The sequence below is a fragment of the Lithobates pipiens genome, unplaced genomic scaffold (genome assembly GCF_037356315.1).
Source record: "Lithobates pipiens isolate NorthernLeopardFrog02 unplaced genomic scaffold, aLitPip1_a1.2 Scaffold_18, whole genome shotgun sequence".
NCBI classification, from domain to species: domain Eukaryota; kingdom Metazoa; phylum Chordata; class Amphibia; order Anura; family Ranidae; genus Lithobates; species Lithobates pipiens.
The window spans coordinates 478,878,663-478,906,023 of NW_027507758.1; the positions used below are offsets into that span (position 1 = coordinate 478,878,663).

At 43.7% G+C, this 27,361-nt stretch overlaps 18 non-coding genes across 18 annotated transcripts; all 18 read right to left on the reverse strand.

Annotated features, from left to right (window-relative positions):
- Nucleotides 1-218: 218 nt before the first annotated feature.
- Nucleotides 219-291, reverse strand: TRNAF-GAA (transfer RNA phenylalanine (anticodon GAA)). The gene has a single exon. It is a non-coding gene; the product is annotated as a tRNA-Phe (tRNA).
- A 619-nt stretch (nt 292-910) lies between these two features.
- On the reverse strand, nt 911-983 carry TRNAF-GAA (transfer RNA phenylalanine (anticodon GAA)). Its single transcript has one exon. It is a non-coding gene; the product is annotated as a tRNA-Phe (tRNA).
- Nucleotides 984-1,944: 961 nt separating this feature from the next.
- On the reverse strand, nt 1,945-2,017 carry TRNAF-GAA (transfer RNA phenylalanine (anticodon GAA)). Its single transcript has one exon. It is a non-coding gene; the product is annotated as a tRNA-Phe (tRNA).
- A 1,995-nt stretch (nt 2,018-4,012) lies between these two features.
- On the reverse strand, nt 4,013-4,085 carry TRNAF-AAA (transfer RNA phenylalanine (anticodon AAA)). Its single transcript has one exon. It is a non-coding gene; the product is annotated as a tRNA-Phe (tRNA).
- Nucleotides 4,086-5,376: 1,291 nt separating this feature from the next.
- On the reverse strand, nt 5,377-5,449 carry TRNAF-GAA (transfer RNA phenylalanine (anticodon GAA)). Its single transcript has one exon. It is a non-coding gene; the product is annotated as a tRNA-Phe (tRNA).
- Nucleotides 5,450-6,407: 958 nt separating this feature from the next.
- TRNAF-GAA (transfer RNA phenylalanine (anticodon GAA)) lies at nt 6,408-6,480 on the reverse strand. Its single transcript has one exon. It is a non-coding gene; the product is annotated as a tRNA-Phe (tRNA).
- Nucleotides 6,481-7,429: 949 nt separating this feature from the next.
- On the reverse strand, nt 7,430-7,502 carry TRNAF-GAA (transfer RNA phenylalanine (anticodon GAA)). The gene has a single exon. It is a non-coding gene; the product is annotated as a tRNA-Phe (tRNA).
- Nucleotides 7,503-9,155: 1,653 nt separating this feature from the next.
- Nucleotides 9,156-9,228, reverse strand: TRNAF-AAA (transfer RNA phenylalanine (anticodon AAA)). Its single transcript has one exon. It is a non-coding gene; the product is annotated as a tRNA-Phe (tRNA).
- Nucleotides 9,229-10,189: 961 nt separating this feature from the next.
- On the reverse strand, nt 10,190-10,262 carry TRNAF-GAA (transfer RNA phenylalanine (anticodon GAA)). The gene has a single exon. It is a non-coding gene; the product is annotated as a tRNA-Phe (tRNA).
- Nucleotides 10,263-11,565: 1,303 nt separating this feature from the next.
- On the reverse strand, nt 11,566-11,638 carry TRNAF-GAA (transfer RNA phenylalanine (anticodon GAA)). Its single transcript has one exon. It is a non-coding gene; the product is annotated as a tRNA-Phe (tRNA).
- Nucleotides 11,639-15,698: 4,060 nt separating this feature from the next.
- On the reverse strand, nt 15,699-15,771 carry TRNAF-GAA (transfer RNA phenylalanine (anticodon GAA)). Its single transcript has one exon. It is a non-coding gene; the product is annotated as a tRNA-Phe (tRNA).
- Nucleotides 15,772-16,732: 961 nt separating this feature from the next.
- Nucleotides 16,733-16,805, reverse strand: TRNAF-GAA (transfer RNA phenylalanine (anticodon GAA)). The gene has a single exon. It is a non-coding gene; the product is annotated as a tRNA-Phe (tRNA).
- A 2,337-nt stretch (nt 16,806-19,142) lies between these two features.
- Nucleotides 19,143-19,215, reverse strand: TRNAF-GAA (transfer RNA phenylalanine (anticodon GAA)). Its single transcript has one exon. It is a non-coding gene; the product is annotated as a tRNA-Phe (tRNA).
- Nucleotides 19,216-19,834: 619 nt separating this feature from the next.
- TRNAF-GAA (transfer RNA phenylalanine (anticodon GAA)) lies at nt 19,835-19,907 on the reverse strand. The gene has a single exon. It is a non-coding gene; the product is annotated as a tRNA-Phe (tRNA).
- A 4,063-nt stretch (nt 19,908-23,970) lies between these two features.
- TRNAF-GAA (transfer RNA phenylalanine (anticodon GAA)) lies at nt 23,971-24,043 on the reverse strand. The gene has a single exon. It is a non-coding gene; the product is annotated as a tRNA-Phe (tRNA).
- Nucleotides 24,044-25,004: 961 nt separating this feature from the next.
- TRNAF-GAA (transfer RNA phenylalanine (anticodon GAA)) lies at nt 25,005-25,077 on the reverse strand. The gene has a single exon. It is a non-coding gene; the product is annotated as a tRNA-Phe (tRNA).
- A 269-nt stretch (nt 25,078-25,346) lies between these two features.
- On the reverse strand, nt 25,347-25,419 carry TRNAF-GAA (transfer RNA phenylalanine (anticodon GAA)). The gene has a single exon. It is a non-coding gene; the product is annotated as a tRNA-Phe (tRNA).
- A 970-nt stretch (nt 25,420-26,389) lies between these two features.
- On the reverse strand, nt 26,390-26,462 carry TRNAF-GAA (transfer RNA phenylalanine (anticodon GAA)). Its single transcript has one exon. It is a non-coding gene; the product is annotated as a tRNA-Phe (tRNA).
- Nucleotides 26,463-27,361: the final 899 nt, after the last annotated feature.

The following is a 27,361-nucleotide window of genomic DNA, read 5'->3' on the forward strand; positions in this document are numbered from 1 at the left end:
AGGAATGACAATGTCGAGTGACATTTTTATGTCTATGCATTTAGCCGGAAAGGAAAACAGGCAGCAAGATACTTTACTTTGTTCCAGGTGAAACTAAGCAACCACCCTGTTAGGGCAACAGGCACATGAGAAGCGAAAGAATCAAACACGCACTGGCCTAATTCATGGGAAAGTCATATAATCAAAGGTAGAGTTATCCCTGTTCAGGATACAACAATTGCCGAAACCCGGGATCGAACCAGGGACCTTTAGATCTTCAGTCTAACGCTCTCCCAACTGAGCTATTTCGGCACTTTAGAAAGCGTTTGTCCAGGAGCCACGTGGCACCGTGCGTCGACTCGAAGGGGTCATTGAGCCCTTAACGGAGGTTTATAGTCACAACATCCACTTTTATTTGATAACATCAGCATTGTACCCACAGTAAAAACAATCGTTATTTTTGACAAGCTCGGTTCAAAAATCTCCTTTCATGTTGTGATTGATGCCTGTCTGCTGGCCATCTATTTCCACAACTTCCTAGATTTCCAGCATAGTTTTCAGTTTCTCCCCTGATTTTTACTTTCCGTTTCTAAGGACTACACATCAAAAAAGTCATTTTTCTTTCAAATGCGGCTAGGTCTTGTTCCCACGGCTTTCATTGGTATATTGCAGGTGAAAATGAAACATGCTGGACTTTTCTTCCCAAGGCTCTGCAGAACTATGCGTTGGTGTACAAATGTCCTATGAAGAAGAAGGGATATTTTGACTTGTCCTTGCACATTGGCTGAGAAAAGCATAAACTGCGGGATGTTGCACAATTGCGTTTCTGCTGAACCCCAGACCTTAGTCTGCTCTAAACAACTTTCTCAAACTCCTGCTTGGTCTTCCTTTTCTTGTCAGAAAGCGGTACACCAAAAGGAGCAGGTACAGTTGCCGAAACCCGGGATCGAACCAGGGACCTTTAGATCTTCAGTCTAACGCTCTCCCAACTGAGCTATTTCGGCCTTTTCTGCCTAACCTTGATGACAATTCTGGGGTACCATGTGCTGGTGTGAAGGAATGACAATGACGAGTGACATTTTTATGTCTATGCATTTAGCCGGAAAGGAAAACAGGCAGCAAGATACTTTACTTTGTTCCAGGTGAAACTAAACAACCACCCTGTTAGGGCAACAGGCACATGAGAAGCGAAAGAATCAAACACGCACTGGCCTAATTCATGGGAAAGTCATATAATCAAAGGTAGAGTTATCCCTGTTCAGGATACAACAATTGCCGAAACCCGGGATCGAACCAGGGACCTTGAGATCTTCAGTCTAACGCTCTCCCAACTGAGCTATTTCGGCACTTTAGAAAGCGTTTGTCCAGGAGACACGTGGCACCGTGCGTCGACTCGAAGGGGTCATTGAGCCCTTAAAGGAGGTTTATAGTCACAGCATCCACTTTTATTTGATAACATCAGCATTGTACCCACAGTAAAAACAATAGTTATTTTTGACAAGCTCGGTTCAAAAATCTCCTTTCATGTTGTGATTGATGCCTGTCTGCTGGCCATCTATTTCCACAACTTCCTAGATTTCCAGCATAGTTTTCAGTTTCTCCCCTGATTTTTACTTTCCGTTTCTAAAGACTACACATCAAAAAAGTCATTTTTCTTTCAAATGCGGCTAGGTTTTGTTCCCACGGCTTTCATTGGTATATTGCAGGTGAAAATGAAACATGCTGGACTTTTCTTCCCAAGGCTCTGCAGAACTATGCGTTGGTGTACAAATGTCCTATGAAGAAGAAGGGATATTTTGACTTGTCCTTGCACATTGGCTGAGAAAAGCATAAACTGCGGGATGTTGCACAATTGCGTTTCTGCTGAGCCCCAGACCTTAGTCTGCTCTAAACAACTTTCTCAAACTCCTGCTTGGTCTTCCTTTTCTTGTCAAAAAGCGGTACACCAAAAGGAGCAGGTACAGTTGCCGAAACCCGGGATCGAACCAGGGACCTTTAGATCTTCAGTCTAACGCTCTCCCAACTGAGCTATTTCGGCCTTTTCTGCCTAATCTTGATGACAATTCTGGGGTACCATGTGCTGGTGTGAAGGAATGACAATGACGAGTGACATTTTTATGTCTATGCATTTAGCCGGAAAGGAAAACAGGCAGCAAGATACTTTACTTTGTTCCAGGTGAAACTAAGCAACCACCCTGTTAGGGCAACAGGCACATGAGAAGCGAAAGAATCAAACACGCACTGGCCTAATTCATGGGAAAGTCATATAATCAAAGGTAGAGTTATCCCTGTTCAGGATACAACAATTGCCGAAACCAGGGATCGAACCAGGGACCTTTAGATCTTCAGTCTAACGCTCTCCCAACTGAGCTATTTCGGCACTTTAGAAAGCGTTTGTCCAGGAGACACGTGGCACCGTGCGTCGACTCGAAGGGGTCATTGAGCCCTTAACGGAGGTTTATAGTCACAACATCCACTTTTATTTGATAACATCAGCATTGTACCCACAGTAAAAACAATAGTTATTTTTGACAAGCTCGGTTCAAAAATCTCCTTTCATGTTGTGATTGATGCCTGTCTGCTGGCCATCTATTTCCACAACTTCCTAGATTTCCAGCATAGTTTTCAGTTTCTCCCCTGATTTTTACTTTCCGTTTCTAAGGACTACACATCAAAAAAGTCATTTTTCTTTCAAATGCGGCTAGGTCTTGTTCCCACGGCTTTCATTGGTATATTGCAGGTGAAAATGAAACATGCTGGACTTTTCTTCCCAAGGCTCTGCAGAACTATGCGTTGGTGTACAAATGTCCTATGAAGAAGAAGGGATATTTTGACTTGTCCTTGCACATTGGCTGAGAAAAGCATAAACTGCGGGATGTTGCACAATTGCGTTTCTGCTGAGCCCCAGACCTTAGTCTGCTCTAAACAACTTTCTCAAACTCCTGCTTGGTCTTCCTTTTCTTGTCAGAAAGCGGTACACCAAAAGGAGCAGGTACAGTTGCCGAAACCCAGGATCGAACCAGGGACCTTTAGATCTTCAGTCTAACGCTCTCCCAACTGAGCTATTTCGGCCTTTTCTGCCTAACCTTGATGACAATTCTGGGGTACCATGTGCTGGTGTGAAGGAATGACAATGACGAGTGACATTTTTATGTCTATGCATTTAGCCGGAAAGGAAAACAGGCAGCAAGATACTTTACTTTGTTCCAGGTGAAACTAAACAACCACCCTGTTAGGGCAACAGGCACATGAGAAGCGAAAGAATCAAACACGCACTGGCCTAATTCATGGGAAAGTCATATAATCAAAGGTAGAGTTATCCCTGTTCAGGATACAACAATTGCCGAAACCCGGGATCGAACCAGGGACCTTGAGATCTTCAGTCTAACGCTCTCCCAACTGAGCTATTTCGGCACTTTGGAAAGCGTTTGTCCAGGAGACACGTGGCACCGTGCGTCGACTCGAAGGGGTCATTGAGCCCTTAAAGGAGGTTTATAGTCACAGCATCCACTTTTATTTGATAACATCAGCATTGTACCCACAGTAAAAACAATCGTTATTTTTGACAAGCTCGGTTCATAAATCTCCTTTCATGTTGTGATTGATGCCTGTCTGCTGGCCATCTATTTCCACAACTTCCTAGATTTCCAGCATAGTTTTCAGTTTCTCCCCTGATTTTTACTTTCCGTTTCTAAGGACTACACATCAAAAAAGTCATTTTTCTTTCAAATGCGGCTAGGTCTTGTTCCCATGGCTTTCATTGGTATATTGCAGGTGAAAATGAAACATGCTGGACTTTTCTTCCCAAGGCTCTGCAGAACTATGCGTTGGTGTACAAATGTCCTATGAAGAAGAAGGGATATTTTGACTTGTCCTTGCACATTGGCTGAGAAAAGCATAAACTGCGGGATGTTGCACAATTGCGTTTCTGCTGAGCCCCAGACCTTAGTCTGCTCTAAACAACTTTCTCAAACTCCTGCTTGGTCTTCCTTTTCTTGTCAGAAAGCGGTACACCAAAAGGAGCAGGTACAGTTGCCGAAACCCGGGATCGAACCAGGGACCTTTAGATCTTTAGTCTAACGCTCTCCCAACTGAGCTATTTCGGCCTTTTCTGCCTAACCTTGATGACAATTCTGGGGTACCATGTGCTGGTGTGAAGGAATGACAATGACGAGTGACATTTTTATGTCTATGCATTTAGCCGGAAAGGAAAACAGGCAGCAAGATACTTTACTTTGTTCCAGGTGAAACTAAGCAACCACCCTGTTAGGGCAACAGGCACATGAGAAGCGAAAGAATCAAACACGCACTGGCCTAATTCATGGGAAAGTCATATAATCAAAGGTAGGGTAATCCCTGTTCAGGATACAACAATTGCCGAAACCCGGGATTGAACCAGGGACCTTTAGATCTTCAGTCTAACGCTCTCCCAACTGAGCTATTTCGGCACTTTAGAAAGCGTTTGTCCAGGAGACACGTGGCACCGTGCGTCGACTCGAAGGGGTCATTGAGCCCTTAAAGGAGGTTTATAGTCACAGCATCCACTTTTATTTGATAACATCAGCATTGTACCCACAGTAAAAACAATAGTTATTTTTGACAAGCTCGGTTCAAAAATCTCCTTTCATGTTGTGATTGATGCCTGTCTGCTGGCCATCTATTTCCACAACTTCCTAGATTTCCAGCATAGTTTTCAGTTTCTCCCCTGATTTTTACTTTCCGTTTCTAAAGACTACACATCAAAAAAGTCATTTTTCTTTCAAATGCGGCTAGGTCTTGTTCCCACGGCTTTCATTGGTATATTGCAGGTGAAAATGAAACATGCTGGACTTTTCTTCCCAAGGCTCTGCAGAACTATGCGTTGGTGTACAAATGTCCTATGAAGAAGAAGGGATATTTTGACTTGTCCTTGCACATTGGCTGAGAAAAGCATAAACTGCGGGATGTTGCACAATTGCGTTTCTGCTGAGCCCCAGACCTTAGTCTGCTCTAAACAACTTTCTCAAACTCCTGCTTGGTCTTCCTTTTCTTGTCAGAAAGCGGTACACCAAAAAGAGCATGTACAGTTGCCGAAACCCGGGACCTTTAGATCTTCATTCTAACGCTCTCCCAACTGAGCTATTTCGGCCTTTTCTGCCTAATCTTGATGACAATTCTGGGGTACCATGTGCTGGTGTGAAGGAATGACAATGACGAGTGACATTTTTATGTCTATGCATTTAGCCGGAAAGGAAAACAGGCAGCAAGATACTTTACTTTGTTCCAGGTGAAACTAAGCAACCACCCTGTTAGGACAACAGGCACATGAGAAGCGAAAGAATCAAACACGCACTGGCCTAATTCATGGGAAAGTCATATAATCAAAGGTAGGGTTATCCCCGTTCAGGATACAACAATTGCCGAAACCCGGGATCGAACCAGGGACCTTTAGATCTTCAGTCTAACGCTCTCCCAACTGAGCTATTTCGGCACTTTAGAAAGCGTTTGTCCAGGAGACACGTGGCACCGTGCGTCGACTCGAAGGGGTCATTGAGCCCTTAAAGGAGGTTTATAGTCACAGCATCCACTTTTATTTGATAACATCAGCATTGTACCCACAGTAAAAACAATAGTTATTTTTGACAAGCTCGGTTCAAAAATCTCCTTTCATGTTGTGATTGATGCCTGTCTGCTGGCCATCTATTTCCACAACTTCCTAGATTTCCAGCATAGTTTTCAGTTTCTCCCCTGATTTTTACTTTCCGTTTCTAAGGACTACACATCAAAAAAGTCATTTTTCTTTCAAATGCGGCTAGGTCTTGTTCCCACGGCTTTCATTGGTATATTGCAGGTGAAAATGAAACATGCTGGACTTTTCTTCCCAAGGCTCTGCAGAACTATGCGTTGGTGTACAAATGTCCTATGAAGAAGAAGGGATATTTTGACTTGTCCTTGCACATTGGCTGAGAAAAGCATAAACTGCGGGATGTTGCACAATTGCGTTTCTGCTGAGCCCCAGACCTTAGTCTGCTCTAAACAACTTTCTCAAACTCCTGCTTGGTCTTCCTTTTCTTGTCAGAAAGCGGTACACCAAAAGGAGCAGGTACAGTTGCCGAAACCCGGGATCGAACCAGGGACCTTTAGATCTTCAGTCTAACGCTCTCCCAACTGAGCTATTTCAGCCTTTTCTGCCTAATCTTGATGACAATTCTGGGGTACCATGTGCTGGTGTGAAGGAATGACAATGACGAGTGACATTTTTATGTCTATGCATTTAGCCGGAAAGGAAAACAGGCAGCAAGATACTTTACTTTGTTCCAGGTGAAACTAAGCAACCACCCTGTTAGGACAACAGGCACAGGAGAAGCGAAAGAATCAAACACGCACTGGCCTAATTCATGGGAAAGTCATATAATCAAAGGTAGGGTTATCCCTGTTCAGGACACAATTGCCGAAACCTGGGATCGAACCAGGGACCTTTAGATCTTCAGTCTAACGCTCTCCCAACTGAGCTATTTCGGCACTTTAGAAAGCGTTTGTCCAGGAGACACGTGGCACCGTGCGTCGACTCGAAGGGGTCATTGAGCCCTTAAAGGAGGTTTATAGTCACAGCATCCACTTTTATTTGATAACATCAGCATTGCACCCACAGTAAAAACAATAGTTATTTTTGACAAGCTCGGTTCAAAAATCTCCTTTCATGTTGTGATTGATGCCTGTCTGCTGGCCATCTATTTCCACAACTTCCTAGATTTCCAGCATAGTTTTCAGTTTCTCCCCTGATTTTTACTTTCCGTTTCTAAGGACTACACATCAAAAAAGTCATTTTTCTTTCAAATGCGGCTAGGTCTTGTTCCCACGGCTTTCATTGGTATATTGCAGGTGAAAATGAAACATGCTGGACTTTTCTTCCCAAGGCTCTGCAGAACTATGCGTTGGTGTACAAATGTCCTATGAAGAAGAAGGGATATTTTGACTTGTCCTTGCACATTGGCTGAGAAAAGCATAAACTGCGGGATGTTGCACAATTGCGTTTCTGCTGAGCCCCAGACCTTAGTCTGCTCTAAACAACTTTCTCAAACTCCTGCTTGGTCTTCCTTTTCTTGTCAGAAAGCGGTACACCAAAAAGAGCATGTACAGTTGCCGAAACCCGGGACCTTTAGATCTTCATTCTAACGCTCTCCCAACTGAGCTATTTCGGCCTTTTCTGCCTAATCTTGATGACAATTCTGGGGTACCATGTGCTGGTGTGAAGGAATGACAATGACGAGTGACATTTTTATGTCTATGCATTTAGCCGGAAAGGAAAACAGGCAGCAAGATACTTTACTTTGTTCCAGGTGAAACTAAGCAACCACCCTGTTAGGACAACAGGCACATGAGAAGCGAAAGAATCAAACACGCACTGGCCTAATTCATGGGAAAGTCATATAATCAAAGGTAGGGTTATCCCTGTTCAGGATACAACAATTGCCGAAACCCGGGATCGAACCAGGGACCTTTAGATCTTCAGTCTAACGCTCTCCCAACTGAGCTATTTCGGCACTTTAGAAAGTGTTTGTCCAGGAGACACGTGGCACCGTGCGTCGACTCGAAGGGGTCATTGAGCCCTTAAAGGAGGTTTATAGTCACAGCATCCACTTTTATTTGATAACATCAGCATTGTACCCACAGTAAAAACAATAGTTATTTTTGACAAGCTCGGTTCAAAAATCTCCTTTCATGTTGTGATTGATGCCTGTCTGCTGGCCATCTATTTCCACAACTTCCTAGATTTCCAGCATAGTTTTCAGTTTCTCCCCTGATTTTTACTTTCCGTTTCTAAGGACTACACATCAAAAAAGTCATTTTTCTTTCAAATGCGGCTAGGTCTTGTTCCCACGGCTTTCATTGGTATATTGCAGGTGAAAATGAAACATGCTGGACTTTTCTTCCCAAGGCTCTGCAGAACTATGCGTTGGTGTACAAATGTCCTATGAAGAAGAAGGGATATTTTGACTTGTCCTTGCACATTGGCTGAGAAAAGCATAAACTGCGGGATGTTGCACAATTGCGTTTCTGCTGAGCCCCAGACCTTAGTCTGCTCTAAACAACTTTCTCAAACTCCTGCTTGGTCTTCCTTTTCTTGTCAGAAAGCGGTACACCAAAAGGAGCAGGTACAGTTGCCGAAACCCAGGATCGAACCAGGGACCTTTAGATCTTCAGTCTAACGCTCTCCCAACTGAGCTATTTCGGCCTTTTCTGCCTAACCTTGATGACAATTCTGGGGTACCATGTGCTGGTGTGAAGGAATGACAATGACGAGTGACATTTTTATGTCTATGCATTTAGCCGGAAAGGAAAACAGGCAGCAAGATACTTTACTTTGTTCCAGGTGAAACTAAACAACCACCCTGTTAGGGCAACAGGCACATGAGAAGCGAAAGAATCAAACACGCACTGGCCTAATTCATGGGAAAGTCATATAATCAAAGGTAGAGTTATCCCTGTTCAGGATACAACAATTGCCGAAACCCGGGATCGAACCAGGGACCTTGAGATCTTCAGTCTAACGCTCTCCCAACTGAGCTATTTCGGCACTTTGGAAAGCGTTTGTCCAGGAGACACGTGGCACCGTGCGTCGACTCGAAGGGGTCATTGAGCCCTTAAAGGAGGTTTATAGTCACAGCATCCACTTTTATTTGATAACATCAGCATTGTACCCACAGTAAAAACAATCGTTATTTTTGACAAGCTCGGTTCATAAATCTCCTTTCATGTTGTGATTGATGCCTGTCTGCTGGCCATCTATTTCCACAACTTCCTAGATTTCCAGCATAGTTTTCAGTTTCTCCCCTGATTTTTACTTTCCGTTTCTAAGGACTACACATCAAAAAAGTCATTTTTCTTTCAAATGCGGCTAGGTCTTGTTCCCACGGCTTTCATTGGTATATTGCAGGTGAAAATGAAACATGCTGGACTTTTCTTCCCAAGGCTCTGCAGAACTATGCGTTGGTGTACAAATGTCCTATGAAGAAGAAGGGATATTTTGACTTGTCCTTGCACATTGGCTGAGAAAAGCATAAACTGCGGGATGTTGCACAATTGCGTTTCTGCTGAGCCCCAGACCTTAGTCTGCTCTAAACAACTTTCTCAAACTCCTGCTTGGTCTTCCTTTTCTTGTCAGAAAGCGGTACACCAAAAGGAGCAGGTACAGTTGCCGAAACCCGGGATCGAACCAGGGACCTTTAGATCTTTAGTCTAACGCTCTCCCAACTGAGCTATTTCGGCCTTTTCTGCCTAACCTTGATGACAATTCTGGGGTACCATGTGCTGGTGTGAAGGAATGACAATGACGAGTGACATTTTTATGTCTATGCATTTAGCCGGAAAGGAAAACAGGCAGCAAGATACTTTACTTTGTTCCAGGTGAAACTAAGCAACCACCCTGTTAGGGCAACAGGCACATGAGAAGCGAAAGAATCAAACACGCACTGGCCTAATTCATGGGAAAGTCATATAATCAAAGGTAGGGTAATCCCTGTTCAGGAAACAACAATTGCCGAAACCCGGGATTGAACCAGGGACCTTTAGATCTTCAGTCTAACGCTCTCCCAACTGAGCTATTTCGGCACTTTAGAAAGCGTTTGTCCAGGAGACACGTGGCACCGTGCGTCGACTCGAAGGGGTCATTGAGCCCTTAAAGGAGGTTTATAGTCACAGCATCCACTTTTATTTGATAACATCAGCATTGTACCCACAGTAAAAACAATAGTTATTTTTGACAAGCTCGGTTCAAAAATCTCCTTTCATGTTGTGATTGATGCCTGTCTGCTGGCCATCTATTTCCACAACTTCCTAGATTTCCAGCATAGTTTTCAGTTTCTCCCCTGATTTTTACTTTCCGTTTCTAAAGACTACACATCAAAAAAGTCATTTTTCTTTCAAATGCGGCTAGGTCTTGTTCCCACGGCTTTCATTGGTATATTGCAGGTGAAAATGAAACATGCTGGACTTTTCTTCCCAAGGCTCTGCAGAACTATGCGTTGGTGTACAAATGTCCTATGAAGAAGAAGGGATATTTTGACTTGTCCTTGCACATTGGCTGAGAAAAGCATAAACTGCGGGATGTTGCACAATTGCGTTTCTGCTGAGCCCCAGACCTTAGTCTGCTCTAAACAACTTTCTCAAACTCCTGCTTGGTCTTCCTTTTCTTGTCAAAAAGCGGTACACCAAAAGGAGCAGGTACAGTTGCCGAAACCCGGGATCGAACCAGGGACCTTTAGATCTTCAGTCTAACGCTCTCCCAACTGAGCTATTTCGGCCTTTTCTGCCTAATCTTGATGACAATTCTGGGGTACCATGTGCTGGTGTGAAGGAATGACAATGACGAGTGACATTTTTATGTCTATGCATTTAGCCGGAAAGGAAAACAGGCAGCAAGATACTTTACTTTGTTCCAGGTGAAACTAAGCAACCACCCTGTTAGGGCAACAGGCACATGAGAAGCGAAAGAATCAAACACGCACTGGCCTAATTCATGGGAAAGTCATATAATCAAAGGTAGAGTTATCCCTGTTCAGCATACAACAATTGCCAAAACCCGGGATCGAACCAGGGACCTTTAGATCTTCAGTCTAACGCTCTCCCAACTGAGCTATTTCGGCACTTTAGAAAGCGTTTGTCCAGGAGACACGTGGCACCGTGCGTCGACTCGAAGGGGTCATTGAGCCCTTAAAGGAGGTTTATAGTCACAGCATCCACTTTTATTTGATAACATCAGCATTGTACCCACAGTAAAAACAATAGTTATTTTTGACAAGCTCGGTTCAAAAATCTCCTTTCATGTTGTGATTGATGCCTGTCTGCTGGCCATCTATTTCCACAACTTCCTAGATTTCCAGCATAGTTTTCAGTTTCTCCCCTGATTTTTACTTTCCGTTTCTAAGGACTACACATCAAAAAAGTCATTTTTCTTTCAAATGCGGCTAGGTCTTGTTCCCACGGCTTTCATTGGTATATTGCAGGTGAAAATGAAACATGCTGGACTTTTCTTCCCAAGGCTCTGCAGAACTATGCGTTGGTGTACAAATGTCCTATGAAGAAGAAGGGATATTTTGACTTGTCCTTGCACATTGGCTGAGAAAAGCATAAACTGCGGAATGTTGCACAATTGCGTTTCTGCTGAGCCCCAGACCTTAGTCTGCTCTAAACAACTTTCTCAAACTCCTGCTTGGTCTTCCTTTTCTTGTCAGAAAGCGGTACACCAAAAGGAGCAGTTACAGTTGCCGAAACCCGGGATCGAACTAGGGACCTTTAGATCTTCAGTCTAACGCTCTCCCAACTGAGCTATTTCGGCCTTTTCTGCCTAATCTTGATGACAATTCTGGGGTACCATGTGCTGGTGTGAAGGAATGACAATGACGAGTGACATTTTTATGTCTATGCATTTAGCCGGAAAGGAAAACAGGCAGCAAGATACTTTACTTTGTTCCAGGTGAAACTAAGCAACCACCCTGTTAGGGCAACAGGCACATGAGAAGCGAAAGAATCAAACACGCACTGGCCTAATTCATGGGAAAGTCATATAATCAAAGGTAGGGTAATCCCTGTTCAGGATACAACAAATGCCGAAACCCGGGATCGAACCAGGGACCTTTAGATCTTCAGTCTAACGCTCTCCCAACTGAGCTATTTCGGCACTTTAGAAAGCGTTTGTCCAGGAGACACGTGGCACCGTGCGTCGACTCGAAGGGGTCATTGAGCCCTTAAAGGAGGTTTATAGTCACAACATCCACTTTTATTTGATAACATCAGCATTGTACCCACAGTAAAAACAATAGTTATTTTTGACAAGCTCGGTTCAAAAATCTCCTTTCATGTTGTGATTGATGCCTGTCTGCTGGCCATCTATTTCCACAACTTCCTAGATTTCCAGCATAGTTTTCAGTTTCTCCCCTGATTTTTACTTTCCGTTTCTAAGGACTACACATCAAAAAAGTCATTTTTCTTTCAAATGCGGCTAGGTCTTGTTCCCACGGCTTTCATTGGTATATTGCAGGTGAAAATGAAACATGCTGGACTTTTCTTCCCAAGGCTCTGCAGAACTATGCGTTGGTGTACAAATGTCCTATGAAGAAGAAGGGATATTTTGACTTGTCCTTGCACATTGGCTGAGAAAAGCATAAACTGCGGGATGTTGCACAATTGCGTTTCTGCTGAGCCCCAGACCTTAGTCTGCTCTAAACAACTTTCTCAAACTCCTGCTTGGTCTTCCTTTTCTTGTCAGAAAGCGGTACACCAAAAGGAGCAGGTACAGTTGCCGAAACCCAGGATCGAACCAGGGACCTTTAGATCTTCAGTCTAACGCTCTCCCAACTGAGCTATTTCGGCCTTTTCTGCCTAATCTTGATGACAATTCTGGGGTACCATGTGCTGGTGTGAAGGAATGACAATGACGAGTGACATTTTTATGTCTATGCATTTAGCCGGAAAGGAAAACAGGCAGCAAGATACTTTACTTTGTTCCAGGTGAAACTAAGCAACCACCCTGTTAGGGCAACAGGCACATGAGAAGCGAAAGAATCAAACACGCACTGGCCTAATTCATGGGAAAGTCATATAATCAAAGGTAGAGTTATCCCTGTTCAGCATACAACAATTGCCAAAACCCGGGATCGAACCAGGGACCTTTAGATCTTCAGTCTAACGCTCTCCCAACTGAGCTATTTCGGCCTTTTCTGCCTAACCTTGATGACAATTCTGGGGTACCATGTGCTGGTGTGAAGGAATGACAATGACAAGTGACATTTTTATGTCTATGCATTTAGCCGGAAAGGAAAACAGGCAGCAAGATACTTTACTTTGTTCCAGGTGAAACTAAGCAACCACCCTGTTAGGACAACAGGCACATGAGAAGCGAAAGAATCAAACACGCACTGGCCTAATTCATGGGAAAGTCATATAATCAAAGGTAGAGTTATCCCTGTTCAGGATACAACAATTGCCGAAACCCGGGATCAAACCAGGGACCTTTAGATCTTCAGTCTAACGCTCTCCCAACTGAGCTATTTCAGCACTTTAGAAAGCGTTTGTCCAGGAGCCACGTGGCACCGTGCGTCGACTCGAAGGGGTCATTGAGCCCTTAACGGAGGTTTATAGTCACAACATCCACTTTTATTTGATAACATCAGCATTGTACCCACAGTAAAAACAATAGTTATTTTTGACAAGCTCGGTTCAAAAATCTCCTTTCATGTTGTGATTGATGCCTGTCTGCTGGCCATCTATTTCCACAACTTCCTAGATTTCCAGCATAGTTTTCAGTTTCTCCCCTCATTTTTACTTTCCGTTTCTAAGGACTACACATCAAAAAAGTCATTTTTCTTTCAAATGCGGCTAGGTCTTGTTCCCACGGCTTTCATTGGTATATTGCAGGTGAAAATGAAACATGCTGGACTTTTCTTCCCAAGGCTCTGCAGAACTATGCGTTGGTGTACAAATGTCCTATGAAGAAGGGATATTTTGACTTGTCCTTGCACATTGGCTGAGAAAAGCATAAACTGCGGGATGTTGCACAATTGCGTTTCTGCTGAGCCCCAGACCTTAGTCTGCTCTAAACAACTTTCTCAAACTCCTGCTTGGTCTTCCTTTTCTTGTCAGAAAGCGGTACACCAAAAGGAGCAGGTACAGTTGCCGAAACCCAGGATCGAACCAGGGACCTTTAGATCTTCAGTCTAACGCTCTCCCAACTGAGCTATTTCGGCCTTTTCTGCCTAATCTTGATGACAATTCTGGGGTACTATGTGCTGGTTTGAAGGAATGACAATGACGAGTGACATTTTTATGTCTATGCATTTAGCCGGAAAGGAAAACAGGCAGCAAGATACTTTACTTTGTTCCAGGTGAAACTAAGCAACCACCCTGTTAGGGCAACAGGCACATGAGAAGCGAAAGAATCAAACACGCACTGGCCTAATTCATGGGAAAGTCATATAATCAAAGGTAGAGTTATCCCTGTTCAGGATACAACAATTGCCGAAACCCGGGATCGAACCAGGGACCTTTAAATCTTCAGTCTAACGCTCTCCCAACTGAGCTATTTCGGCACTTTAGAAAGCGTTTGTCCAGGAGCCACGTGGCACCGTGCGTCGACTCGAAGGGGTCATTGAGCCCTTAACGGAGGTTTATAGTCACAACATCCACTTTTATTTGATAACATCAGCATTGTACCCACAGTAAAAACAATAGTTATTTTTGACAAGCTCGGTTCAAAAATCTCCTTTCATGTTGTGATTGATGCCTGTCTGCTGGCCATCTATTTCCACAACTTCCTAGATTTCCAGCATAGTTTTCAGTTTCTCCCCTGATTTTTACTTTCCGTTTCTAAGGACTACACATCAAAAAAGTCATTTTTCTTTCAAATGCGGCTAGGTCTTGTTCCCACGGCTTTCATTGGTATATTGCAGGTGAAAATGAAACATGCTGGACTTTTCTTCCCAAGGCTCTGCAGAACTATGCGTTGGTGTACAAATGTCCTATGAAGAAGAAGGGATATTTTGACTTGTCCTTGCACATTGGCTGAGAAAAGCATAAACTGCGGGATGTTGCACAATTGCGTTTCTGCTGAGCCCCAGACCTTAGTCTGCTCTAAACAACTTTCTCAAACTCCTGCTTGGTCTTCCTTTTCTTGTCAGAAAGCGGTACACCAAAAGGAGCAGTTACAGTTGCCGAAAACCGGGATCGAACTAGGGACCTTTAGATCTTCAGTCTAACGCTCTCCCAACTGAGCTATTTCGGCCTTTTCTGCCTAATCTTGATGACAATTCTGGGGTACCATGTGCTGGTGTGAAGGAATGACAATGACGAGTGACATTTTTATGTCTATGCATTTAGCCGGAAAGGAAAACAGGCAGCAAGATACTTTACTTTGTTCCAGGTGAAACTAAACAACCACCCTGTTAGGGCAACAGGCACATGAGAAGCGAAAGAATCAAACACGCACTGGCCTAATTCATGGGAAAGTCATATAATCAAAGGTAGGGTAATCCCTGTTCAGGATACAACAATTGCCGAAACCCAGGATCGAACCAGGGACCTTTAGATCTTCAGTCTAACGCTCTCCCAACTGAGCTATTTCGGCACTTTAGAAAGCGTTTGTCCAGGAGACACGTGGCACCGTGCGTCGACTCGAAGGGGTCATTGAGCCCTTAAAGGAGGTTTATAGTCACAGCATCCACTTTTATTTGATAACATCAGCATTGTACCCACAGTAAAAACAAAAGTTATTTTTGACAAGCTCGGTTCAAAAATTTCCTTTCATGTTGTGATTGATGCCTGTCTGCTGGCCATCTATTTCCACAACTTCCTAGATTTCCAGCATAGTTTTCAGTTTCTCCCCTGATTTTTACTTTCCGTTTCTAAGGACTACACATCAAAAAAGTCATTTTTCTTTCAAATGCGGCTAGGTCTTGTTCCCACGGCTTTCATTGGTATATTGCAGGTGAAAATGAAACATGCTGGACTTTTCTTCCCAAGGCTCTGCAGAACTATGCGTTGGTGTACAAATGTCCTATGAAGAAGAAGGGATATTTTGACTTGTCCTTGCACATTGGCTGAGAAAAGCATAAACTGCGGGATGTTGCACAATTGCGTTTCTGCTGAGCCCCAGACCTTAGTCTGCTCTAAACAACTTTCTCAAACTCCTGCTTGGTCTTCCTTTTCTTGTCAGAAAGCGGTACACCAAAAGGAGCAGGTACAGTTGCCGAAACCCGGGATCGAACCAGGGACCTTTAGATCTTCAGTCTAACGCTCTCCCAACTGAGCTATTTCGGCCTTTTCTGCCTAACCTTGATGACAATTCTGGGGTACCATGTGCTGGTGTGAAGGAATGACAATGACGAGTGACATTTTTATGTCTATGCATTTAGCCGGAAAGGAAAACAGGCAGCAAGATACTTTACTTTGTTCCAGGTGAAACGAAGCAACCACCCTGTTAGGGCAACAGGCACATGAGAAGCGAAAGAATCAAACACGCACTGGCCTAATTCATGGGAAAGTCATATAATCAAAGGTAGAGTTATCCCTGTTCAGCATACAACAATTGCCAAAACCCGGGATCGAACCAGGGACCTTTAGATCTTCAGTCTAACGCTCTCCCAACTGAGCTATTTCAGCACTTTAGAAAGCGTTTGTCCAGGAGACACGTGGCACCGTGCGTCGACTCGAAGGGGTCATTGAGCCCTTAAAGGAGGTTTATAGTCACAGCATCCACTTTTATTTGATAACATCAGCATTGTACCCACAGTAAAAACAATAGTTATTTTTGACAAGCTCGGTTCAAAAATCTCCTTTCATGTTGTGATTGATGCCTGTCTGCTGGCCATCTATTTCCACAACTTCCTAGATTTCCAGCATAGTTTTCAGTTTCTCCCCTGATTTTTACTTTCCGTTTCTAAGGACTACACATCAAAAAAGTCATTTTTCTTTCAAATGCGGCTAGGTCTTGTTCCCACGGCTTTCATTGGTATATTGCAGGTGAAAATGAAACATGCTGGACTTTTCTTCCCAAGGCTCTGCAGAACTATGCGTTGGTGTACAAATGTCCTATGAAGAAGAAGGGATATTTTGACTTGTCCTTGCACATTGGCTGAGAAAAGCATAAACTGCGGGATGTTGCACAATTGCGTTTCTGCTGAGCCCCAGACCTTAGTCTGCTCTAAACAACTTTCTCAAACTCCTGCTTGGTCTTCCTTTTCTTGTCAAAAAGCGGTACACCAAAAGGAGCAGGTACAGTTGCCGAAACCCGGGATCGAACCAGGGACCTTTAGATCTTCAGTCTAACGCTCTCCCAACTGAGCTATTTCGGCCTTTTCTGCCTAACCTTGATGACAATTCTGGGGTACCATGTGCTGGTGTGAAGGAATGACAATGACAAGTGACATTTTTATGTCTATGCATTTAGCCGGAAAGGAAAACAGGCAGCAAGATACTTTACTTTGTTCCAGGTGAAACTAAGCAACCACCCTGTTAGGACAACAGGCACATGAGAAGCGAAAGAATCAAACACGCACTGGCCTAATTCATGGGAAAGTCATATAATCAAAGGTAGAGTTATCCCTGTTCAGCATACAACAATTGCCAAAACCCGGGATCGAACCAGGGACCTTTAGATCTTCAGTCTAACGCTCTCCCAACTGAGCTATTTCGGCACTTTAGAAAGCATTTGTCCAGGAGACACGTGGCACCGTGCGTCGACTCGAAGGGGTCATTGAGCCCTTAAAGGAGGTTTATAGTCACAGCATCCACTTTTATTTGATAACATCAGCATTGTACCCACAGTAAAAACAATAGTTATTTTTGACAAGCTCGGTTCAAAAATCTCCTTTCATGTTGTGATTGATGCCTGTCTGCTGGCCATCTATTTCCACAACTTCCTAGATTTCCAGCATAGTTTTCAGTTTCTCCCCTGATTTTTACTTTCCGTTTCTAAGGACTACACATCAAAAAAGTCATTTTTCTTTCAAATGCGGCTAGGTCTTGTTCCCACGGCTTTCATTGGTATATTGCAGGTGAAAATGAAACATGCTGGACTTTTCTTCCCAAGGCTCTGCAGAACTATGCGTTGGTGTACAAATGTCCTATGAAGAAGAAGGGATATTTTGACTTGTCCTTGCACATTGGCTGAGAAAAGCATAAACTGCGGGATGTTGCACAATTGCGTTTCTGCTGAGCCCCAGACCTTAGTCTGCTCTAAACAACTTTCTCAAACTCCTGCTTGGTCTTCCTTTTCTTGTCAGAAAGCGGTACACCAAAAGGAGCAGTTACAGTTGCCGAAAACCAGGATCGAACTAGGGACCTTTAGATCTTCAGTCTAACGCTCTCCCAACTGAGCTATTTCGGCCTTTTCTGCCTAATCTTGATGACAATTCTGGGGTACCATGTGCTGGTGTGAAGGAATGACAATGACGAGTGACATTTTTATGTCTATGCATTTAGCCGGAAAGGAAAACAGGCAGCAAGATACTTTACTTTGTTCCAGGTGAAACTAAGCAACCACCCTGTTAGGGCAACAGGCACATGAGAAGCGAAAGAATCAAACACGCACTGGCCTAATTCATGGGAAAGTCATATAATCAAAGGTAGAGTTATCCCTGTTCAGGATACAACAATTGCCGAAACCCGGGATCGAACCAGGGACCTTTAAATCTTCAGTCTAACGCTCTCCCAACTGAGCTATTTCGGCACTTTAGAAAGCGTTTGTCCAGGAGCCACGTGGCACCGTGCGTCGACTCGAAGGGGTCATTGAGCCCTTAACGGAGGTTTATAGTCACAACATCCACTTTTATTTGATAACATCAGCATTGTACCCACAGTAAAAACAATAGTTATTTTTGACAAGCTCGGTTCAAAAATCTCCTTTCATGTTGTGATTGATGCCTGTCTGCTGGCCATCTATTTCCACAACTTCCTAGATTTCCAGCATAGTTTTCAGTTTCTCCCCTGATTTTTACTTTCCGTTTCTAAGGACTACACATCAAAAAAGTCATTTTTCTTTCAAATGCGGCTAGGTCTTGTTCCCACGGCTTTCATTGGTATATTGCAGGTGAAAATGAAACATGCTGGACTTTTCTTCCCAAGGCTCTGCAGAACTATGCGTTGGTGTACAAATGTCCTATGAAGAAGAAGGGATATTTTGACTTGTCCTTGCACATTGGCTGAGAAAAGCATAAACTGCGGGATGTTGCACAATTGCGTTTCTGCTGAGCCCCAGACCTTAGTCTGCTCTAAACAACTTTCTCAAACTCCTGCTTGGTCTTCCTTTTCTTGTCAGAAAGCGGTACACCAAAAGGAGCAGTTACAGTTGCCGAAAACCGGGATTGAACTAGGGACCTTTAGATCTTCAGTCTAACGCTCTCCCAACTGAGCTATTTCGGCCTTTTCTGCCTAATCTTGATGACAATTCTGGGGTACCATGTGCTGGTGTGAAGGAATGACAATGACGAGTGACATTTTTATGTCTATGCATTTAGCCGGAAAGGAAAACAGGCAGCAAGATACTTTACTTTGTTCCAGGTGAAACTAAACAACCACCCTGTTAGGGCAACAGGCACATGAGAAGCGAAAGAATCAAACACGCACTGGCCTAATTCATGGGAAAGTCATATAATCAAAGGTAGGGTAATCCCTGTTCAGGATACAACAATTGCCGAAACCCGGGATCGAACCAGGGACCTTTAGATCTTCAGTCTAACGCTCTCCCAACTGAGCTATTTCGGCACTTTAGAAAGCGTTTGTCCAGGAGACACGTGGCACCGTGCGTCGACTCGAAGGGGTCATTGAGCCCTTAAAGGGGGTTTATAGTCACAGCATCCACTTTTATTTGATAACATCAGCATTGTACCCACAGTAAAAACAATAGTTATTTTTGACAAGCTCGGTTCAAAAATCTCCTTTCATGTTGTGATTGATGCCTGTCTGCTGGCCATCTATTTCCACAACTTCCTAGATTTCCAGCATAGTTTTCAGTTTCTCCCCTGATTTTTACTTTCCGTTTCTAAGGACTACACATCAAAAAAGTCATTTTTCTTTCAAATGCGGCTAGGTCTTGTTCCCACGGCTTTCATTGGTATATTGCAGGTGAAAATGAAACATGCTGGACTTTTCTTCCCAAGGCTCTGCAGAACTATGCGTTGGTGTACAAATGTCCTATGAAGAAGAAGGGATATTTTGACTTGTCCTTGCACATTGGCTGAGAAAAGCATAAACTGCGGGATGTTGCACAATTGCGTTTCTGCTGAGCCCCAGACCTTAGTCTGCTCTAAACAACTTTCTCAAACTCCTGCTTGGTCTTCCTTTTCTTGTCAAAAAGCGGTACACCAAAAGGAGCAGGTACAGTTGCCGAAACCCGGGATCGAACCAGGGACCTTTAGATCTTCAGTCTAACGCTCTCCCAACTGAGCTATTTCGGCCTTTTCTGCCTACCCTTGATGACAATTCTGGGGTACCATGTGCTGGTGTGAAGGAATGACAATGACAAGTGACATTTTTATGTCTATGCATTTAGCCGGAAAGGAAAACAGGCAGCAAGATACTTTACTTTGTTCCAGGTGAAACTAAGCAACCACCCTGTTAGGACAACAGGCACATGAGAAGCGAAAGAATCAAACACGCACTGGCCTAATTCATGGGAAAGTGATATAATCAAAGGGAGGGTTATCCCTGTTCAGGATACAACAATTGCCGAAACCCGGGATCGAACCAGGGACCCTTAGATCTTCAGTCTAACGCTCTCCCAACTGAGCTATTTCGGCACTTTAGAAAGCGTTTGTCCAGGAGACACGTGGCACCGTGCGTCGACTTGAAGGGGTCATTGAGCCCTTAAAGGAGGTTTATAGTCACAGCATCCACTTTTATTTGATAACATCAGCATTGTACCCACAGTAAAAACAATAGTTATTTTTGACAAGCTCGGTTCAAAAATCTCCTTTCATGTTGTGATTGATGCCTGTCTGCTGGCCATCTATTTCCACAACTTCCTAGATTTCCAGCATAGTTTTCAGTTTCTCCCCTGATTTTTACTTTCCGTTTCTAAGGACTACACATCAAAAAAGTCATTTTTCTTTCAAATGCGGCTAGGTCTTGTTCCCACGGCTTTCATTGGTATATTGCAGGTGAAAATGAAACATGCTGGACTTTTCTTCCCAAGGCTCTGCAGAACTATGCGTTGGTGTACAAATGTCCTATGAAGAAGAAGGGATATTTTGACTTGTCCTTGCACATTGGCTGAGAAAAGCATAAACTGCAGGATGTTGCACAATTGCGTTTCTGCTGAGCCCCAGACCTTAGTCTGCTCTAAACAACTTTCTCAAACTCCTGCTTGGTCTTCCTTTTCTTGTCAGAAAGCGGTACACCAAAAGGAGCAGGTACAGTTGCCGAAACCCGGGATCGAACCAGGGACCTTTAGATCTTCAGTCTAACGCTCTCCCAACTGAGCTATTTTGGCCTTTTCTGCCTAACCTTGATGACAATTCTGGGGTACCATGTGCTGGTGTGAAGGAATGACAATGACAAGTGACATTTTTATGTCTATGCATTTAGCCGGAAAGGAAAACAGGCAGCAAGATACTTTACTTTGTTCCAGGTGAAACTAAGCAACCACCCTGTTAGGACAACAGGCACATGAGAAGCGAAAGAATCAAACACGCACTGGCCTAATTCATGGGAAAGTCATATAATCAAAGGGAGGGTTATCCCTGTTAAGGATACAACAATTGCCGAAACCCGGGATCGAACCAGGGACCCTTAAATCTTCAGTCTAACGCTCTCCCAACTGAGCTATTTCGGCACTTTAGAAAGCGTTTGTCCAGGAGACACGTGGCACCGTGCGTCGACTCGAAGGGGTCATTGAGCCCTTAAAGGAGGTTTATAGTCACAGCATCCACTTTTATTTGATAACATCAGCATTGTACCCACAGTAAAAACAATAGTTATTTTTGACAAGCTCGGTTCAAAAATCTCCTTTCATGTTGTGATTGATGCCTGTCTGCTGGCCATCTATTTCCACAACTTCCTAGATTTCCAGCATAGTTTTCAGTTTCTCCCCTGATTTTTACTTTCCGTTTCTAAGGACTACACATCAAAAAAGTCATTTTTCTTTCAAATGCGGCTAGGTCTTGTTCCCACGGCTTTCATTGGTATATTGCAGGTGAAAATGAAACATGCTGGACTTTTCTTCCCAAGGCTCTGCAGAACTATGCGTTGGTGTACAAATGTCCTATGAAGAAGAAGGGATATTTTGACTTGTCCTTGCACATTGGCTGAGAAAAGCATAAAGTGCGGGATGTTGCACAATTGCGTTTCTGCTGAGCCCCAGACCTTAGTCTGCTCTAAACAACTTTCTCAAACTCCTGCTTGGTCTTCCTTTTCTTGTCAGAAAGCGGTACACCAAAAGGAGCAGGTACAGTTGCCGAAACCCAGGATCGAACCAGGGACCTTTAGATCTTCAGTCTAACGCTCTCCCAACTGAGCTATTTCGGCCTTTTCTGCCTAATCTTGATGACAATTCTGGGGTACCATGTGCTGGTGTGAAGGAATGACAATGACGAGTGACATTTTTATGTCTATGCATTTAGCCGGAAAGGAAAACAGGCAGCAAGATACTTTACTTTGTTCCAGGTGAAACTAAGCAACCACCCTGTTAGGGCAACAGGCACATGAGAAGCGAAAGAATCAAACACGCACTGGCCTAATTCATGGGAAAGTCATATAATCAAAGGTAGAGTTATCCCTGTTCAGGATACAACAATTGCCGAAACCCGGGATCGAACCAGGGACCTTTAAAACTTCAGTCTAACGCTCTCCCAACTGAGCTATTTCGGCACTTTAGAAAGCGTTTGTCCAGGAGCCACGTGGCACCGTGCGTCAACTCGAAGGGGTCATTGAGCCCTTAACGGAGGTTTATAGTCACAACATCCACTTTTATTTGATAACATCAGCATTGTACCCACAGTAAAAACAATAGTTATTTTTGACAAGCTCGGTTCAAAAATCTCCTTTCATGTTGTGATTGATGCCTGTCTGCTGGCCATCTATTTCCACAACTTCCTAGATTTCCAGCATAGTTTTCAGTTTCTCCCCTGATTTTTACTTTCCGTTTCTAAGGACTACACATCAAAAAAGTCATTTTTCTTTCAAATGCGGCTAGGTCTTGTTCCCACGGCTTTCATTAGTATATTGCAGGTGAAAATGAAACATGCTGGACTTTTCTTCCCAAGGCTCTGCAGAACTATGCGTTGGTGTACAAATGTCCTATGAAGAAGAAGGGATATTTTGACTTGTCCTTGCACATTGGCTGAGAAAAGCATAAACTGCAGGATGTTGCACAATTGCGTTTCTGCTGAGCCCCAGACCTTAGTCTGCTCTAAACAACTTTCTCAAACTCCTGCTTGGTCTTCCTTTTCTTGTCAGAAAGCGGTACACCAAAAGGAGCAGGTACAGTTGCCGAAACCCGGGATCGAACCAGGGACCTTTAGATCTTCAGTCTAACGCTCTCCCAACTGAGCTATTTTGGCCTTTTCTGCCTAACCTTGATGACAATTCTGGGGTACCATGTGCTGGTGTGAAGGAATGACAATGACAAGTGACATTTTTATGTCTATGCATTTAGCCGGAAAGGAAAACAGGCAGCAAGATACTTTACTTTGTTCCAGGTGAAACTAAGCAACCACCCTGTTAGGACAACAGGCACATGAGAAGCGAAAGAATCAAACACGCACTGGCCTAATTCATGGGAAAGTCATATAATCAAAGGGAGGGTTATCCCTGTTAAGGATACAACAATTGCCGAAACCCGGGATCGAACCAGGGACCCTTAAATCTTCAGTCTAACGCTCTCCCAACTGAGCTATTTCAGCACTTTAGAAAGCGTTTGTCCAGGAGACACGTGGCACCGTGCGTCGACTCGAAGGGGTCATTGAGCCCTTAAAGGAGGTTTATAGTCACAGCATCCACTTTTATTTGATAACATCAGCATTGTACCCACAGTAAAAACAATAGTTATTTTTGACAAGCTCGGTTCAAAAATCTCCTTTCATGTTGTGATTGATGCCTGTCTGCTGGCCATCTATTTCCACAACTTCCTAGATTTCCAGCATAGTTTTCAGTTTCTCCCCTGATTTTTACTTTCCGTTTCTAAGGACTACACATCAAAAAAGTCATTTTTCTTTCAAATGCGGCTAGGTCTTGTTCCCACGGCTTTCATTGGTATATTGCAGGTGAAAATGAAACATGCTGGACTTTTCTTCCCAAGGCTCTGCAGAACTATGCGTTGGTGTACAAATGTCCTATGAAGAAGAAGGGATATTTTGACTTGTCCTTGCACATTGGCTGAGAAAAGCATAAACTGCGGGATGTTGCACAATTGCGTTTCTGCTGAGCCCCAGACCTTAGTCTGCTCTAAACAACTTTCTCAAACTCCTGCTTGGTCTTCCTTTTCTTGTCAGAAAGCGGTACACCAAAAGGAGCAGGTACAGTTGCCGAAACCCGGGATCGAACCAGGGACCTTTAGATCTTCAGTCTAACGCTCTCCCAACTGAGCTATTTCGGCCTTTTCTGCCTAATCTTGATGACAATTCTGGGGTACCATGTGCTGGTGTGAAGGAATGACAATGACGAGTGACATTTTTATGTCTATGCATTTAGCCGGAAAGGAAAACAGGCAGCAAGATACTTTACTTTGTTCCAGGTGAAACTAAGCAACCACCCTGTTAGGGCAACAGGCACATGAGAAGCGAAAGAATCAAACACGCACTGGCCTAATTCATGGGAAAGTCATATAATCAAAGGTAGAGTTATCCCTGTTCAGGATACAACAATTGCCGAAACCCAGGATCGAACCAGGGACCTTTAGATCTTCAGTCTAACGCTCTCCCAACTGAGCTATTTCGGCACTTTAGAAAGCGTTTGTCCAGGAGACACGTGGCACCGTGCGTCGACTCGAAGGGGTCATTGAGCCCTTAAAGGAGGTTTATAGTCACAGCATCCACTTTTATTTGATAACATCAGCATTGTACCCACAGTAAAAACAATAGTTATTTTTGACAAGCTCGGTTCAAAAATCTCCTTTCATGTTGTGATTGATGCCTGTCTGCTGGCCATCTATTTCCACAACTTCCTAGATTTCCAGCATAGTTTTCAGTTTCTCCCCTGATTTTTACTTTCCGTTTCTAAGGACTACACATCAAAAAAGTCATTTTTCTTTCAAATGCGGCTAGGTCTTGTTCCCACGGCTTTCATTGGTATATTGCAGGTGAAAATGAAACATGCTGGACTTTTCTTCCCAAGGCTCTGCAGAACTATGCGTTGGTGTACAAATGTCCTATGAAGAAGAAGGGATATTTTGACTTGTCCTTGCACATTGGCTGAGAAAAGCATAAAGTGCGGGATGTTGCACAATTGCGTTTCTGCTGAGCCCCAGACCTTAGTCTGCTCTAAACAACTTTCTCAAACTCCTGCTTGGTCTTCCTTTTCTTGTCAGAAAGCGGTACACCAAAAGGAGCAGGTACAGTTGCCGAAACCCGGGATCGAACCAGGGACCTTTAGATCTTCAGTCTAACGCTCTCCCAACTGAGCTATTTCGGCCTTTTCTGCCTAATCTTGATGACAATTCTGGGGTACCATGTGCTGGTGTGAAGGAATGACAATGACGAGTGACATTTTTATGTCTATGCATTTAGCCGGAAAGGAAAACAGGCAGCAAGATACTTTACTTTGTTCCAGGTGAAACTAAGCAACCACCCTGTTAGGGCAACAGGCACATGAGAAGCGAAAGAATCAAACACGCACTGGCCTAATTCATGGGAAAGTCATATAATCAAAGGTAGAGTTATCCCTGTTCAGGATACAACAATTGCCGAAACCCGGGATCGAACCAGGGACCTTTAGATCTTCAGTCTAACGCTCTCCCAACTGAGCTATTTCGGCCTTTTCTGCCTAATCTTGATGACAATTCTGGGGTACCATGTGCTGGTGTGAAGGAATGACAATGACGAGTGACATTTTTATGTCTATGCATTTAGCCGGAAAGGAAAACAGGCAGCAAGATACTTTACTTTGTTCCAGGTGAAACTAAGCAACCACCCTGTTAGGGCAACAGGCACATGAGAAGCGAAAGAATCAAACACGCACTGGCCTAATTCATGGGAAAGTCCTATAATCAAAGGTAGAGTTATCCCTGTTCAGGATACAACAATTGCCGAAACCCGGGATCGAACCAGGGACCTTTAAAACTTCAGTCTAACGCTCTCCCAACTGAGCTATTTCGGCACTTTAGAAAGCGTTTGTCCAGGAGCCACGTGGCACCGTGCGTCGACTCGAAGGGGTCATTGAGCCCTTAACGGAGGTTTATAGTCACAACATCCACTTTTATTTGATAACATCAGCATTGTACCCACAGTAAAAACAATAGTTATTTTTGACAAGCTCGGTTCAAAAATCTCCTTTCATGTTGTGATTGATGCCTGTCTGCTGGCCATCTATTTCCACAACTTCCTAGATTTCCAGCATAGTTTTCAGTTTCTCCCCTGATTTTTACTTTCCGTTTCTAAGGACTACACATCAAAAAAGTCATTTTTCTTTCAAATGCGGCTAGGTCTTGTTCCCACGGCTTTCATTGGTATATTGCAGGTGAGCACAGCAAAAATGAAACATGCTGGACTTTTCTTCCCAAGGCTCTGCAGAACTATGCGTTGGTGTACAAATGTCCTATGAAGAAGAAGGGATATTTTGACTTGTCCTTGCACATTGGCTGAGAAAAGCATAAACTGCGGGATGTTGCACAATTGCGTTTCTGCTGAGCCCCAGACCTTAGTCTGCTCTAAACAACTTTCTCAAACTCCTGCTTGGTCTTCCTTTTCTTGTCAGAAAGCGGTACACCAAAAGGAGCAGGTACAGTTGCCGAAACCCGGGATCGAACCAGGGACCTTTAGATCTTCAGTCTAACGCTCTCCCAACTGAGCTATTTCGGCCTTTTCTGCCTAATCTTGATGACAATTCTGGGGTACCATGTGCTGGTGTGAAGGAATGACAATGACGAGTGACATTTTTATGTCTATGCATTTAGCCGGAAAGGAAAACAGGCAGCAAGATACTTTACTTTGTTCCAGGTGAAACTAAGCAACCACCCTGTTAGGGCAACAGGCACATGAGAAGCGAAAGAATCAAACACGCACTGGCCTAATTCATGGGAAAGTCATATAATCAAAGGTAGGGTAATCCCTGTTCAGGATACAACAATTGCCGAAACCCGGGATTGAACCAGGGACCTTTAGATCTTCAGTCTAACGCTCTCCCAACTGAGCTATTTCGGCACTTTAGAAAGCGTTTGTCCAGGAGACACGTGGCACCGTGCGTCGACTCGAAGGGGTCATTGAGCCCTTAAAGGAGGTTTATAGTCACAGCATCCACTTTTATTTGATAACATCAGCATTGTACCCACAGTAAAAACAATAGTTATTTTTGACAAGCTCGGTTCAAAAATCTCCTTTCATGTTGTGATTGATGCCTGTCTGCTGGCCATCTATTTCCACAACTTCCTAGATTTCCAGCATAGTTTTCAGTTTCTCCCCTGATTTTTACTTTCCGTTTCTAAGGACTACACATCAAAAAAGTCATTTTTCTTTCAAATGCGGCTAGGTCTTGTTCCCACGGCTTTCATTGGTATATTGCAGGTGAAAATGAAACATGCTGGACTTTTCTTCCCAAGGCTCTGCAGAACTATGCGTTGGTGTACAAATGTCCTATGAAGAAGAAGGGATATTTTGACTTGTCCTTGCACATTGGCTGAGAAAAGCATAAACTGCGGGATGTTGCACAATTGCGTTTCTGCTGAGCCCCAGACCTTAGTCTGCTCTAAACAACTTTCTCA